A 9,638-nucleotide genomic window follows, 5' to 3' on the forward strand; every position below is an offset into this window, starting at 1 on the left:
GCCCCAGACTCAACTTCATGGACATCACCGCTTCACTACACCAAGCTTCAAACCGGACTTTAAAACAAAGATGACAAACAGGAAAAAAGGGAAATGGCCACCGCCACTCGTCCTCGTCATCATCGTCACCAAAAAATGAAAACAGGAAACAGAAAAATCACCGTCACCAAAACAACACTAAGGTGCTGTTCATTTAATTTGTCCATCTGTCATCATCCATTCAGATGATCCATTTAGATAATTTAGTTAATTGATTCATATGGATGTTATTCAGACGGTTCGTTTCTCCGTCCAAATCGTTCATCTAAATGAATATGTATTCGTTTGTTCTTCTCTATTTTCATCTAGATGAGTTTAGTAAGCAAATGACTTATATACCATTGTTGATTTAAAATATTTTACTTTTTTTAACTATATTGATTTTTATTAATAAATCAAAATAAAATTATTTTTAAATATGATTTTGTGGGAAATATAATTTAGCGGTTTTAGAGAAAAACATAATTTTTTGGTTTTCTTGGAAAAGTAAATTTTGCGGTTTTTGCGAGAAAATGTGATTTATGGTCTTGACGGAAAACATGATTTCACGGTTTGGCGAGAAAATGCATTTTTGCGGTCTTGGCAAAAATGCGTTTTGTGGTTCTACAGAAAATGTGTTTTGCAGTTTTGGTGAAAAAATATATTTTTGCGGTTTTGGCGGAAGAATACGTTTTGCAGTTTTGGTGGGAACAAGCATTTTTGTTGTTTTGGTGGGAAAAATCCAATGCGTTTTTGCGGTTTTGGCGGGAAATGTGTTTTGAGATTTTAGCGGAAAAGGGAGTTTTTTTGTGTTTTGGTAGGAAAAAAACATTTTTTTTGTTTTTTCGGCAAAAATTATGTTTTTGTGGTATTAGTGAAAAATGTGTCTTTTGCAGTTTTGGTGGAAATGTATTTTTTTTCTGTTTTGACAGTAAAGTGCATTTTTGTGTGTTTTGGTGAAAAATATATCTAAACTTTAATATAATATTTATTAGAAAAAAAGTAAATTTGTTACTGTTATTTGGATAGGTTCATTTACATCCAGATGCACCACCGATTAAACATATCTCAATGAACCATCTAGATAAATTTTATTTTAGCCTAAAAATTTGAAACTCATATTAATGGGTAATTCAAATGATTTGTAATTTTAAGCCTAAACGAACAACTTATCTCCATTTAAATAGATCATTTTTAGATGGTGAAACAAACATGCCTCAAAACGTCGCCGTGCAAACAACCTCACTCAGGAAAGACCGAAGTCAAAGACGACAGCGGAGAGGCGGAAGCAAGAGAAGCGGATAGGACTAACTTTTTTGGTTGGTAACTATTTTTGTTTGGATAGAAGTGAGAATGTTTTCTCTCTCTACTTCGCCTTCTTATATATTCAAAACATGTCATGGGCAAGTTTTTAAAGACAAATGGCAAGAAGTACAGGTTCTGGCAGAACAGAAGTGTTCAGGTTCTGGCAGAACAGAAGTGTTGATTTATATTCTATGAACGTGGTAGATCTACAATTTGATTTTTTTATAAGAGATAGGGTAAGAATAAGTTATTCATATTATAACATTCATGTGCTATGCAAAAACATAAACAAAGAAGTGATAGTAGTAATTATCCATGCAGTGTCCAATTATAATCAAAGATGAGAAAAAAAATATTCTTGATAGTTAATATTGGATATGATCAATTATTTGTTAAATCCGGGATAAGAATATATTTTTTTTGCTAAGAATGTTAATATCATTAACTAGTAATGAAATAGATTACAAGAAACTTGAATCAAAAAGCTTTAAAAAGCTAGTTTAGTTGAACAAACCGCAAAAAGTTAAAAAAACTTGTAGAACATAATAGGACTAATCTAGTGAACAAAATTAATGCTAAGACTAAAGATGTGTTGCTTTGCACTATACACTTGAAGAGTTGTGATGGCTGAACCACCTTAAGCTGGAACCTGCAAATGAAATCATTATGTCTCAAAGAAGACTGATAACCAGAGGCCCCTTGGGTGGGAGGCTGCAATTGCATTAGCCAGAAGAGGTGACCAAGTCTGCATCAGCCCATACCACTACAAACTCCAGAAATCACCAACAGCAAGCCTTGAGAGACTCTTGAGCTTCACGGTGTGGAAGCAGGCGGTAGGGAAACTACATAAACCGGCCACAAACCAAGTCGGAAGACTCGACGAGACTTAAAAGAAAGACAGCTAACATCTTTGGGCAGCCATAAAACAATCAAATGATTCTTAGGACAGTGAGAGGCAGAGCTCTCAAATCAGGCGAGAGCTACGGCGAAGGTGAGACGCCACGGCGGCTAAGATTGCTCAATCAAAAGCTAAGCTGCATCCACCTCCCAATGTTCTATGAAGTATGTACATATATTACATAAACCCATCAAGAGCTTATTGAAACGTGTAAAAAAACTGACTTATGCTGAATGTGGATAGTAAAATAACATAGTTACATACGGGATCCTCCGAATGATATTTGAGTATATACTAGCAAAAATGTCATATAGACACATATAACTGATCATAAGAACTAACACTATATCGATACTAGAAAGTCAAATCTTCAGTAGACGTCTATCCTTTTTGGAGATTTGAACTCCCTTCTTCAGATGGTGAAACAGAAAACATCCATCACTCACTCATTTCCGGTCAACGGACTAACTATTGGCGGGAAAATCATATCAAGAAAGGAATATGCGATAACCGATCCGGTTTAAACCCGGTTCAAAAATCTAATTTAATATAAATACCGCGTCTTATCTCTTTCCATCATCATCTTCTTCCTCTGCGACTCTGTTCTCACCACACACACACACAACCACCATGCTTTCCCTCACCGCAACCACTCTCAAACCCTCAATCCTCTCCCTTTTCACCAAACCCAAACCCAACGGGCTATCTCCCCACCCAATTACCCGACGTTAACCCTTCACCCTTCACCGTCAGCGCCAGCTTAATCCCCGCTTCGAACCGCCAAGCCCCAGCAAAACAGAACCTTTACCAACCTTTCCGCCCTCCACCGTCCCCAATCCCTCCAAAGTTCCGATCTTTAGACACCGCCGGGAAAATCGAGGTCCTCGCCGACCGCATGGGCCTCTGGTTCGAGTACGCCCCCCTCATCTCCTCCCTCTACACCGAAGGCTTCACCCCTCCCACCATCGAGGAGCTCACCGGAATCTCCGGCGTCGAGCAGAACTGCCTCATCGTCGGGGCTCAGGTCCGCGACTCCATAGTCCAGTCCAACGCTAAACCCGAGCTCATCGCCGCGTTCGAGACCGGAGGCTCGGAGCTTCTCTACGAGATCCGTCGTCTCAGCACGGTTCAGCGTGTTGCCGCCGCTGAGTACATCGTCGAGCACGGGTTCGATACCAAGGAGCGCACGATCTCGCTAGAGCTATTAAGGATTACCCTCACCGCCGCGGAGACAAAGGGTGGAGGAGTTTGATTACAATCTGCCTGGGGATTGTCTGTCTTTCATGTTGTATAGGAAGAGCAGAGAGCATAGGAGCCCCTCTGAGCTTAGGACGACGCTGCTTGAGCAGGCGCTTGAGGTTGCTGTGACTGAGAAAGCCAAGAAAGCTGTGGGGAGGGAGTTGCATGGATACAGCGATGAGGAGAGGGCTAAGGAAGAGGAGGTTAAGATCATTCGCGTTCCAGTGGTGAGGCTGAAGTTCGGGGAAGTGGCGGGAGCGAGTTCGGTTGTGTGTTACCGGTGTGCGAAGCTGAGGAAGGGGTGGGGAAGATTAGCGAAGCTCCGATGGAGTTTGAGTCGGGTGGGGAGTTTGGTGTTGTGGAGGCTGAGAAGGAATGGAGGAGATGGGTGGTTTTACCGGGTTGGGATCCGGTTGTGGCGGTTAGGAGAGGAGGTGTGGCGGTTTCGTTTAGGGATGATAGGAAAGTGTTGCCGTGGAACGGGAAAGAGGAGGCGGTAATGGTGGTGATGGATAGGGAGAAGAAGACGGTGGAGGCTGAGGATGGGTACTATTTGGTTGTGACTGGAGATGGGATGAAGTTGGAGAGAGGTTCGGTTGTGAAGGAGAGAGAGTGGAGGAGTGTTTAGGGATGGTTGTTTTGGTGGTGAGGCCGCCTAGAGATGATGATGATGAGTGGCAGATAAACGATGATGAGTGGGACTAAGAAGGATAAAATATTTGAGAATACTAGTGTTACCAAGTAACTTCCATTAAAACTATACTCCATGTTTTTGGCAAATATGTAATTCTTGGTTCGGTTGCGTATCAGATATGTTATTATGTTTTTCTGAACTTTCAGCCTCTGTTTAAATAAGAATCTGCATGTGATTCTCACCGTAGTTTAGACTTGAAGCTACATTTTTTGTGTAGCTAAGAATAAGTAGGTGGTGATTAGAGATAAACATTGCAGCTTCTACTTGCTTGATATGGCTGATACAAGTATGAGCTGGTCAATATTTCTTACACGGTCAATAAGTGTAAGATAGTTCTGGTTAGTGTAATCAAGCCGATCCTTTTAGATCATAGACTCTGTTAGGAGAGTGTCTATGAGCGTATGAAACGTTTGAGCATAGTCAGGCCATTTTGATTCTCTGCAGTAACAAGGGGACGTTCCTGCCTCCATCTTACCAGCAAGTACTGTTGAAGTATATGTAAGCAGCTCTTCATGGTCAACACTTGAAGAGAATGCCTGCACAGGATTCCTGAATAAAGACATTGTGGTTCTCCCAGTTTAGGGATTTTTGCTCCCTTGCCTTTGCTTACTTTTATTTTTCATTGATTTAATGGCAAACATTATATATAGAACCGTTTGAAAAGAGACTTTCTTATAAATTCTCACAAGAGAAAGAAAAGGAACTAAACAAGTATAACTTAACCCCAAAAAAAAACTGATTATATGAAAAAAAAACAAAAAAAAAGGATGAAGTGAAACAGAATCCAGAAAAAAGATGTCAAAGTTTACTATAATATTACAGTGAACCAAGAAAACGAAAAAGCATCACAGTCTAGTTTTGCCTCTCTGCCATTGCAATGAAATATCCTTGGGACATTGTATATATGATTGATTCATCTCAACTTCACTTTCCATCATAACCTCTACACACCTTCAGAACTAGTGTACTAAGCTGCCATTTACTCATAGTCCCCATTTTCTGATGACCCATTTCCTCTCATTCCTGACCAACATCACAATAGTCCAAACACACAAAAACAGTCTTACTAAAGCTAAAAGCATTGCTAAAAAGGAAAAAAAAATTCAAATGAAAATAAACGTGGTTAGCTTTCTTATTACCTGACAAATCGTAACCAGCACCGCCCCATTCAGAAGCCTGGCATGTGACATGTGCATGCCCTGAGGTGGTTGCATCATGAAATGTTTCCACCACCACCCAATGCGCCACCACTAGTCATAGTATGATGCTCATTGTTTAGATTTCTTCCGGAAGATTCCATACTTGGATGATAGACATGCATAGATTCTGTGCCGCCAGAAGGAGAAGGCAATAAGCTTCCACTTCCTGAAGCATCATCTCCTTTCACATCATTCCTCATCCTTCTTTTTCTCTAGCTGAATGTCCCCCACAATCACCTGCAAAGGGAAACCAAAGACTATCTTATCAAACGTAGAAATAATCAATGAAATTTCTTTTCTAAATTCAGTATCTGGTATTAATTTAGAGGCATAAGACAAGAGGAAAGGTACCTGAACTGGACCAGCTTTGAGGAGTCCCCCACTCTTCCACCGATGATCTGACCATCTGAACCAGATAAACAAATGCTAAGGCCACCAGTTTTCCCACCGTGTTCGCTCCGAATATAAGATCCACTCAGTGAGAGGATCTCGTACTGACCCTGAATACAAGTTCGTAATTCTTAACAAGTTAATAAAAGTATATGCAAATCTCACGCATGTGTGTAAGAATCTTTAGCTGTAATGGAAGTTTGATTGTAACAAACCGGTATTAACTTCTCAAACACACATATTGCACTTGACACGAGGTGAAATACAATAGTCCCTAAAAGAGACCAGTTTTATAGGCTCTAAGATACAGTGAACAGAGAATTAATTCATCATCAGCTCAGAGAATTAAGATAGCCCTTCCCAAAGTCCATCCTTTTTGTAGGAACAAGAGAATCACCTGATAAGATACACTGGTTCCTGTCGCGATGTGAGACAAGGATGCACTAGAGATGGCGCCAGATGCAGAAAGGATGCATATCTCATGCTTGCTTTGCTCAGCGAAAAGTATAATTTCTGAGCCACATCCTATCAATAATCCAGTTTGTAATACCATCAGTGAAACAGCAGAATACCTTATGAACGAGCTCTATAGCAAACCCTGAAGCTGGATTGCGTTTAAAACCAAATCATAATATCAAACCAGGCCTTCAAATTAGTACCATAGAACAACACTCACCTCACAGGAGTTATACTAACAATGTGTGGAGTAAAACTTTGCCCAGTTTTCCTGCAACAAGAAACAAAAAAACTAATATGAAACTCAAAAAACAACAACAACAACAACAAGAGAACACCACTCTAGAAGGTAAACTGGTAATCAAAGTGATCTTAGAAACTGATTTGAATAAGTCAACAACAAGAGCAGATCAATGTTATTGCAAAACTGAAATGATGTGTACTGCCACAAGCTCAAATGTAAACAAGGCAGCAAAATAATACAATATAAGAAAACAAGAATCTACCAATTCTTCAATGTTTATGGAAGCAAAGAGAGTGTTTATGGAAACACAAGAATATAAGAAGAGCTTTATTACCAAAACTAAAGCTATTTACTTCGCAGATCAAACCCTAGGAAGGAGAATCTAAACTAGATTATCACATAGAACTCGAGCAATTTTACGATTCAAGATCAATCTCACCATAAAGTTCATTACTTTACACAAAAGCCAAAAGGGTTTTCAAAGAGAGAGACTTTACGCACCGACATAGCCCGAGAGGCCTTTCTCGACCCGGATTTTAGACGGAGGAGGCGATACGCCGGCGGCGGCGGCTTGCTCCCTCCTCTCTCTAGCGGAGGAATTGCTCGCGGAGGACGCCAGTTTTCTTAGCGGCCAGGGCCTGAGCAGCGTATCGTACTTCCTGGGACGGCCCTCTCTTCCTCTTGACGGGATTCAATCGGAGCCGTGACGGCGGAGGAGGGACGGAGTGAGGGTAGACAGGAGAGAGGAGGAAGATCCATCGTTCGACGACGTGGTGGGGATGTCAGATTACCATTGTTGGTGGAGGTGGTTGGCGGTGCGGCGGAGACGGTGGGGGATTGTGGTGGTGGAAAGGATGGTAGTAGGAGAAGTGAGATGGTGATGGTGATGCTGCTGCTGCTGCTGCTGCTGCTGCTGGTGGTGCCTTTCGTTAGGTTCCATTGCTTTTTTAGATAAGAGAGGAAGAAAAAAATAAAAATTGTATTTTTTTTCTTTTCTTTTCTTCTCTAATTTTTTTTTTCTTTTAGGGTTTTTATGCTTTACAGATTTTTTTATTCTTTCTATAAACGAAAAGTTGTCGTGTTGTCGTCTTCTTCTGGGGTTTGATGTGTTCTCAGCCGTTGGATTGTACTTTTGACTTCATTTGTTGACTTTTTGTGTGTTTCTTCTTTTTTTGTTAAGTTTATTAATTAGGGGTAAGCTGATCTTATCATTATATCTTCTTTAATTCTTCTACTTTGTCATTTCCAGTAGGCCTACCAGGCTACCACCACCACCCTACGGATAGGGTGGCTGGACCATTTCTTGTTTGGTTCATTTCGACTCACTCAATTCAGATTTGGAGGTACAAAAAAAGTGTGTGGACTGTGAAGGGGTTGTAACATCATACTAACTTTGTGATCAAGCAAGCGGTCATAACCAGTGGCTCTAATGGTTTAGTGTATCGTGTATTACACTTTTGACGCCTCGATAAGATTTTATCTTAAAAGATCTTTTTAGTTTTCATAAGTATTTTATACCTTTGTTTTCAAAATAAAGATTTTATCTTATAAGATCTTTTTGGTTTTTACAAGTATTGTTACAATGTAATCCTTCGTTTTCAAAATAAGATTTTTTTTTATAATATTCACACATATTCAAAATATAATGAATGTTTATAATTATATTTATTATGTATTTTTACTATGCACTTTCAACAGCTATCAAATAATTTGGCATGATTAGTTCAATTGTGGTTGTAAAATTTACCTGTAAAATTTTAGTCGTAATTAATTGGTTGTAAAAGTGTTATTGTAGATTTTTTTATAAAGGTTTTTGATGTATTCAAATTTGTTGTACCAGTAAGCCATAGGTTTTAGATATTCTAAATAAAATAAACTAGATTCTAACCCGCACATCCGTGCCGGTAAAAATTTCATATAGATATTAAATATATATTATTTTGTATATAATAATTTATGATAATATATTGCTGTCATTTTAAAAATAAATTAATAGATGATATATAGTTCTAAATATTAAAATTTAACATATGTAACAATTTTATTTTTTGTAAAAATTATTATTTTATTTATGAATAATAATCATTTTAAAAGGTGAATGATATTTTAGTCACGTTAAAACGGTGAATGATATTTTTATTATTTTATATTAATGAAAGTATTTTTCAAAATATATTGGTTACCAATTCAACATAATTTTAATATGTTTGCACAAAAACATAATTTTAATATGTAATTCTTATTAATACTTATATTTTAATATAATGTAGAATCTACTTATAAATTTATAAAATTACCATATAATTTCATTATTTTGTTTATAATAAAAATTTAATTAAAATTAATTTATAATCATATTATACTACTAATTGTGAAATTAATAAGTGTATTAATTAAAGAATATTTAACTTTTAACAAGATTTTGTTAGATTTTTTTTCAACAGATTTTGTTATTCCTAAAACTAAAGTTAATTTTAGTTTAAATAGATTTGTTATTAATATCCTTATAATTATTTAGAAATGATACATTAAATAAACTAATGTAAACTAAAAAAATTATTTGATATATGAACATAGACTTCCAGTATGACTATTTTGTAGTAGATAAAAATGGTAATTATCTTTTAATAGAGAAGATATTTTAATATTAATTCATATTTACGTCTATTTTTATATAATATAGACATAATTATAAATTTATAAAAGGTTAGCATATAATTTTATTTATCTTTGTTTTTATAATAATTTGTATTTAAAATTACGTAAATAAATTTTTATTACTAATTACAAAATTATTTAATTTATTAATTAAAAGCAATATTTAAAAAATTAATTAGATTTTGTCAGATTTTTTCAACATTTTTAATTTAATATCTTTATAATTATTAAAATTTTAGAATCTTATATATTCATATTTATGTAAATAATTAATATATATGTAATCAAGGAAATAAACCTCTTATGACTTTTTTGTGGTAGATAAAAGTGGTACTTCTCTTTAATAGAGAAGATATGTGAAATGTGTGATGTATATATAAAGTATTATTTTTACCGATTAAAATAATTTATTTTTTTATTTTTTATAAATTGTCAATATTTACTGTTATTTAAATGTGATATGTAATAATATTTTTGTCATTTAAAATTTTCATAATTAAAACATCCAAATTAATTAAAATATTATAGATATTTTTA

At 36.3% G+C, this 9,638-nt stretch overlaps 2 pseudogenes; one reads left to right on the forward strand and one right to left on the reverse strand.

The window, feature by feature from the left end:
- Positions 1-2,780: 2,780 nt before the first annotated feature.
- Positions 2,781-4,340, forward strand: LOC125600648 (annotated as a pseudogene).
- Positions 4,341-5,118: 778 nt separating this feature from the next.
- On the reverse strand, positions 5,119-7,444 carry LOC125600652 (annotated as a pseudogene).
- Positions 7,445-9,638: the final 2,194 nt, after the last annotated feature.

This window comes from Brassica napus, unplaced genomic scaffold (assembly GCF_020379485.1).
Source record: "Brassica napus cultivar Da-Ae unplaced genomic scaffold, Da-Ae ScsIHWf_2354;HRSCAF=3039, whole genome shotgun sequence".
NCBI classification, from domain to species: domain Eukaryota; kingdom Viridiplantae; phylum Streptophyta; class Magnoliopsida; order Brassicales; family Brassicaceae; genus Brassica; species Brassica napus.